The sequence below is a fragment of the Schistocerca piceifrons genome, chromosome 3 (assembly GCF_021461385.2).
Source record: "Schistocerca piceifrons isolate TAMUIC-IGC-003096 chromosome 3, iqSchPice1.1, whole genome shotgun sequence".
Lineage (NCBI taxonomy): Eukaryota > Metazoa > Arthropoda > Insecta > Orthoptera > Acrididae > Schistocerca > Schistocerca piceifrons.
The window spans coordinates 779,524,160-779,531,933 of NC_060140.1; positions in this window are offsets into that span (position 1 = coordinate 779,524,160).

Below are 7,774 nucleotides of genomic sequence, written 5' to 3' on the forward strand. Positions count from 1 at the left end.
AAGGTACATTGGAGCAGAACACACAGAACTTTTTCCAGACTTTGAGTTTCCACCATCTCCAATTTCTGTGCCACTAGTATCACACAGTGTACTGATGAATGTGGTGTTACTCTCTCTACAATGTTAACGTTTTCTTTTATAGGAACGGTGAAAACATTAGTCCATCCACTCCACTAGGAGAATTGTTGGTGACAGGATGTTATTCTGCTAAAAATAGTAGCCAACATTACCATAGTTAGTCGTCCAAAATGGCCACTTCATATCATAATTAACGGAATTAGCAGCAAAATATTGGACATTTTCTGTAAGCACTTAGCCTCCTATTGTGATTTGCTACAGTTTAAGCTTATTTCCACCAATAACCCATGTATGTACGAGGCTGAGCGATGAAGAAACACAGCACTGCATTATTGGTGTATAACATCACCATGAGACAGCCTTAGTAGACTTATAAAATAATGATGAAAAACAATTACACACACACACACACTCAAATATATGTATATATATCTATATAGGGTGAGTCACTAACTACTGCCACGTAGAATAGTTCTGAAAGTGTGATAGTAGCTGAAACGTTTGTGGGACAAACGTTGCATGGGACATCAGGGACGATAACATGACGTTGGTTTTTTGTTGCTAAATGGGGTCGCATAGGAGATATGAACATCAACATCGTTTTTTTTAATGGGATGCTATAGTTTGGTACTATATTCTGATAGCAGCTATCGAGACGAATCCAGTGATATGTAACAGTAAGGTCTTTGAAGCTCAACGAAGGTCAAAATGGTGGCATGAACTTCCCTTTACAGAGGGTGTTCGAAGTGATGACCATTGGTATCAAGGCAGTATTGCAATCTTCTTATCATGGATTGAGTGGTATTCTTTATCACTTTGGCACTTATCGAAGCACATGCTCTGACAATTGTCTCTCGTATATCGTACAAATAGTAAATATTCGCCGACAACGGCGTATCCATCTAATGTGCCACTGACATGTAAACACAATTCGACAGTTTCTCAATACAACAGTAACAGGAACGGTAAGACTAGTATCGTCAAATGAAGCGAATGTGAATGGTGTATTCCTTTGGAGAACAAGTTGATATGCTTCTCATTTATGGAGAATACCAGCGAAATTCAGTGAGAGCTAGAGGCTTATACACTGAAAGATATCCTCAACGTACTCACCCAACACGTCGTGCATTTGAGAACAATTCGATCCTTAATGCATCGGAAACATATTCGGCAAAGGAAAGTTACTAATGAGGAAACGGAAATTGGTACTCTTCCCACTGTGGTTCGGGTTCCTTGTGTTAGTTAGCGTCAAATCGCAAGGAAATCTGTAATGAGCCAAAATAGCGTTCATGTTCTGCATCGCCATAAATATCACCCTCACCATATCAGTCTCCACCAAGAATTAACTGGTGCGGATTGTGTGTATCACATTGAATTCTGCCGATGGGCTCACAAGCCATGGAAATGGTAATTTGCATAACATGCATTATTGGGCAACTGAAAATACGCCCCTGGAAATTGAAATAAGAACACCGTGAATTCATTGTCCCAGGAAGGGGAAACTTTATTGACACATTCCTGGGGTCAGATACAACACATGATCACACTGACAGAACCACAGGCACATAGACACAGGCAACAGAGCATGCACAATGTCGGCACTAGTACAGTGTATATCCACCTTTCGCAGCAATTCAGGCTGCTATTCTCCCATGGAGACGATCGTAGAGATGCTGGATGTAGTCCTGTGGAACGGCTTGCCATGCCATTTCCACCTGGCGCCTCAGTTGGACCAGCGTTCGTGCTGGACGTGCAGACCGCGTGAGACGACGCGTCATCCAGTCCCAAACATGCTCAATGGGGGACAGATCCGGAGATCTTGCTGGCCAGGGTAGTTGACTTACACCTTCTAGAGCACGTTGGGTGGCACGGGATACATGCGGACGTGCATTGTCCTGTTGGAACAGCAAGTTCCCTTGCCGGTCTAGGAATGGTAGAACGATGGGTTCGATGACGGTTTGGATGTACCGTGCACTATTCAGTGTCCCCTCGACGATCACCAGTGGTGTACGGCCAGTGTAGGAGATCGCTCCCCACACCATGATGCCGGGTGTTGGCCCTGTGTGCCTCGGTCGTATGCAGTCCTGATTGTGGCGCTCACCTGCACGGCGCCAAACACGCATACGACCATCATTGGCACCAAGGCAGAAGCGACTCTCATCGCTGAAGACGACACGTCTCCATTCGTCCCTCCATTCACGCCTGTCGCGACACCACTGGAGGCGGGCTGCACGATGTTGGGGCGTGAGCGGAAGACGGCCTAACGGTGTGCGGGACCGTAGCCCAGCTTCATGGAGACGGTTGCGAATGGTCCTCGCCGATACCCCAGGAGCAACAGTGTCCCTAATTTGCTGGGAAGTGGCGGTGCGGTCCCCTACGGCACTGCGTAGGATCCTACGGTCTTGGCGTGCATCCGTGCGTCGCTGCGGTCCGGTCCCAGGTCGACGGGCACGTGCATCTTCCGCCGACCACTGGCGACAACATCGATGTACTGTGGAGACCTCACACCCCACGTGTTGAGCAATTGGGCGGTACGTCCACCCGGCCTCCCGCATGCCCACTATACGCCCTCGCTCAAAGTCCGTCAACTGCACATACGGTTCACGTCCACGCTGTCGCGGAATGCTACCAGTGTTAAAGACTGCGATGGAGCTCCGTATGCCACGGCAAACTGGCTGACACTGACGGCGGCGGTGCACAAATGCTGCGCAGCTAGCGCCATTCGACGGCCAACACCGCGATTCCTGGTGTGTCCGCTGTGCCGTGCGTGTGATCATTGCTTGTACAGCCCTCTCGCAGTGTCCGGAGCAAGTATGGTGGGTCTGACACACCGGTGTCAATGTGTTCTTTTTTCCATTTCCAGGAGTGTACATTTTGACTGCGGCAAGATGCACACCAAAAACCGCATGCATCTATCGGTGAATGTAGGAGGACAGAATTATAGGCCCCTATTTCATCGAAGGAAGTACACCACATTCCTGCAAGAAACATTTGGTATGTTATTGGAAGAAATACCTTTAGGAACAAGGAACAGAATGTGGTATCAACACGATGCGCACCTGGCACGTTTTTTGCTGATGGCTAGAAATGAGTTGCAGAGACAATTGCCAAATCGTTGGATTGGATGCAGAAGAGATGTGTCGTGGCCGGCTTGTTCATCAGACTTGATGCCTCTGGATTGTTTTCTTGTTGGGATTCGCAAAAGAAATTGTTTATAAAAACGTTCCAACTACACCTGAAGGTATGTGAGAGAGAATTGTCAGAGCATGTGCTTCGATAAGAAATACCACTCAATTCATGATAAGAAGATTGCAGCACTGCATTGATACCAATGATCATCACTTCGAACACCTTCTGTAAATGGACATTCATGCCACCTTTGTGACCTTTGTTGACCTTCAAAGAGCTTACTGTTACACATCATTGGATTCTTCTCGATAGCGACTATCAGAAAATAAGTTCCAAACTATAGCATCCCATTAAAAAAAATTTGACGTTCATATCTCTGAAGTGACCCCACCTAGCATCAAAAAACCAACGTCATATTATCGCCCCCGTTGTCCCATGCAACTTTTGTCCCACAAACTTTTCAGCTCCTATCATACTACCGGAGTTATTCTTGGTGGCAATTGTTAGTGACTCACCCTGTATATATACACAACATCACAAAAACAAATACCCTCGTCACGATACAACCATATAGACAAATAAACCTTGTTACACCATCCATATATTCGAATGTGTGTGTTAAAACTGACACGTTGACCTATTTACAGAAAAGTGTAATTTAATGACGTCATGACTATAACCTCCTGTCAGTATTCGCTGGATTAATAATGTTATGATATTCTATCTGTAAGCACTCCATCACCTGTAACAACCTCCCATTGTTATAAATTAAACTTCCTCATTTTGACAGTACTGAAGAGCGATCTATTTTAATTGTTGAAAACCATTCAACAGCCAAGATCGCATAAAATGTATCTTTATTTAACACAACCGATTTCAACAGACCTTTCTGTCATCTTCAGGTCTAAAAAAATCTTTTTGTTGTAATACATGTTTATTTTATGGTGAACCTTATGCAAGAGATATCAAGTGAATAACAGTCAGCACATTATAAAAGGTTTGTCATCACTAAAAGATTCAAGAACATAAAGCACCTTTTGCAACAGGCCATGTCTATATACATGTTGGTCACAGATGCTTGTTACAGCATACAAACACGGTACACAATAGCACATCTGTTTACATGTACTGGACATGTTCTAAACTGTGTGAATCCACTTTAAATGGTGTGTCAGGTACAACTGACCTGAAGATGAAAGCAAAGTCTTCTTAAACCGGTTGTTTTAAATAAAGAAATATTTTATGCGACCTTGGCTGTTGAATGGTTTTATTTGCTATAAATGTTAAACAAACAGAATTGCGATTTTAAATAATTAGACTCTTGATTTGTATCAAGCCTACTATCCTTGGACTCAATGGCGCACTGGTAAATGCAGTCGACAGCATCCAATGCATGGACATCATATCAGCAATGGTCGAGAAGAGTAATCATAAGCTGTCGACACTCGCAAATGAGACGCTAGTTGTAGGGGGAACCGGCGACACGAATAAGAAATGACAAGGCTATCAGGTTGCAACTTGACAGAGCAGCCAGTGAATTCAGTATGCAGATAGCTTTAAAAAAAGCTCTAAACTATCTTTCTCTCTTTTCGTTAAATAGTGAGAATATTTCCAGTAATGAGTCGTTATTAAAATCATCACACAACAAATGGCCGTCCACTACTTTACTCTTCTTTAGTTGTTTTCCTACGATTTCTACATGTACACCAGTATCCTATGTTAATTTCGACTAGTGAATGGAAGCATACAGGCAGTCTTATTTCGCCTCTCTCCATTTGCAAATTGATCAAGAAAGGGAATGACCAGTAGTCGTACAAGTTACCCTCCGCCATACGCGATACGACAGCTCGTGGGATCGCAACTGGGAATGACGTCACATTTCGGCATGGTAGTCGGAGTGTCTGAAAGGAACACCACTGTAGCCTTGCACATCAAATTCCATTTGTGGTACAGACCTTACAAAGCTTTGATGATGCTACTGGCGAAAAACGTGCTTAATAGCAAGCCCCTAACCACATCTTTCATGTTCAGACCTCCAGTCATATTTTGCAGTGGATTAAGAAGTGTTTTGCATTTTTGAATCTGTCACCTCTAAAATGCAAGATTCGAATTTAGAGATGTATGTTATGTCCAATTAACAAGATCGTGCAGTGAGAAAAATGTTTCCCCAGGTAAAATACAGCAGCTATGTATAATACCCATATCGTCTGTGTTAGCACTCGTCCACTAGTTTTAGAGGTTTATATAGGTACAGAATCACCACAGTAGACATTGCAGATCCTAATATAGAATTCCAAAGCACACATATCTTTGTAAGCTTACAACTGCAAACGCGAGGCATTATTCATCAGTCGTTCTGAGTGTGCTTAATTCCTCATAACCTAATGCTGAATTTTGTGCATAACACTCAATTAAAAGAACGCACTAACCATTTTTGCCGGTGACTATAGAATGATTCCACTACCGCCAACATACGTTTTGTGATGACAGGGTAGTAAATATGGTTACTATTTTCGTCCTACAATTAAATATTGCGATTCCTGCTGCACTCCGACACCGATCGATGTACGGGTAATGTTTCCTCTGGCTCTGCTTGTTCAAAAACAGAGCTGTAACCACACATTAGAAAAAATATTCCATAGATCTTACTTCGTTAATGAGAACTACGGATTCAGGGGAAAAGAGAATGTTACTGCTTACAGCAGGTTTGAGCTGGTGAAATCAAGAAATGGGTGTAATGTGATTTTGTATATTTATATGAAACTGATAGAAGAGTCGTCGCCACGCGAACGCTTTTGATTATTACATGTTCCCTACACAACTTGTTCCATTGCCGGCCGCGGTGGTCTAGCGGTTCTAGGCGCGCAGTCCGGAACCGCGCGACTGCTACGGTCGCAGGTTCGAATCCTGCCTCGGGCATGGATGTGTGTGATGTCCTTAGGTTAGTTAGGTTTAAGTAGTTCTAAGTTCTAGGGGAATGATGACCACAGTAGTTAAGTCCCATAGTGCTCAGAGCCATTTGCTCCATTACTACGTTACATATACAGGGTGTTTCAAAAATGACCGGTATATTTGAAACGGCAATAAAAATTAAACGAGCAGTGATAGAAATACACCGTTTGTTGCAATATGCTTGGGACAACAGTATATTTTCAGGCAGACAAACTTTCGAAATTACAGTAGTTACAATTTTCAACAACAGATGGCGCTGCGGTCTGGGAAACTCTATAGTACAATATTTTCCACATATCCACCATGCGTAGCAATAATATGGTGTAGTCTCTGAATGAAATTACCCGAAACCATTGACAACATGTCTGGCGGAATGGCTTCACATGCAGATGAGATGTACTGCTTCAGCTGTTCAATTGTTTCTGGATTCTGGCGGTACACCTGGTCTTTCAAGTGTCCCCACAGAAAGAAGTCACAGGGGTTCATGTCTGGCGAATAGGGAGGCCAATCCACACCGCCTCCTGTATGTTTCGGATAGCCCAAAGCAATCACACGATCATCGAAATATTCATTCAGGAAATTAAAGACGTCGGCCGTGCGATGTGGCCGGACACCATCTTGCATAAACCACGAGGTGTACGCAGTGTCGTCTAAGGCAGTTTGTACCGCCACAAATTCACGAAGAATGTCCAGATAGCGTGATGCAGTAATCGTTTCGGATCTGAAAAATGGGCCAATGATTCCTTTGGAAGAAATGGCGGCCCAGACCAGTACTTTCTGAGGATGCAGGGACGATGGGACTGCAACATGGGGCTATTCTGTTCCCCATATGCGCCAGTTCTGTTTATTGACGAAGCTGTCCAGGTAAAAATAAGCTTCGTCAGTAAACCAAATGCTGCCCACATGCATATCGCCGTCATCAATCCTGTGCACTATATCGTTAGCGAATGTCTCTCGTGCAGCAATGGTAGCGGCGCTGAGGGGTTGCCGCGTTTGAATTTTGTATGGATAGAGGTGTAAACTCTGGCGCATGAGACGATACGTGGACGTTGGCGTCATTTGGACCGCAGCTGCAACACGGCGAACGGAAACCCGAGGCCGCTGTTGGATCACCTGCTGCACTAGCTGCGTGTTGCCCTCTGTGGTTGCCGTACGTGGTCGCCCTACCTTTCCAGCACGTTCATCCGTCATGTTCCCAGTCCGTTGAAATTTTTCAAACAGATCCTTTATTGTATCGCTTTTCGGTCCTTTGGTTACATTAAACCTCCGTTGAAAACTTCGTCTTGTTGCAACAACACTGTGTTCTAGGCGGTGGAATTCCAACACTAGAAAAATCCTCTGTTCTAAGGAATAAACCATGTTGTCTACAGCACACTTGCACGTTGTGAACAGCACACGCTTACAGCAGAAAGACGACGTACAGAATGGCGCACCCACAGACTGTGTTGTCTTCTATATCTTTCACATCACTTGCAGCGCCATCTGTTGTTGAAAATTGTAACTACTGTAATTTCGAAAGTTTGTCCGCCTGAAAATGTACTGTTGTCCCAAGCATATTGCAACAAACGGTGTATTTCTATCGCTGCCCGTTTAGTTTTTATTGCCGTTTCAAATA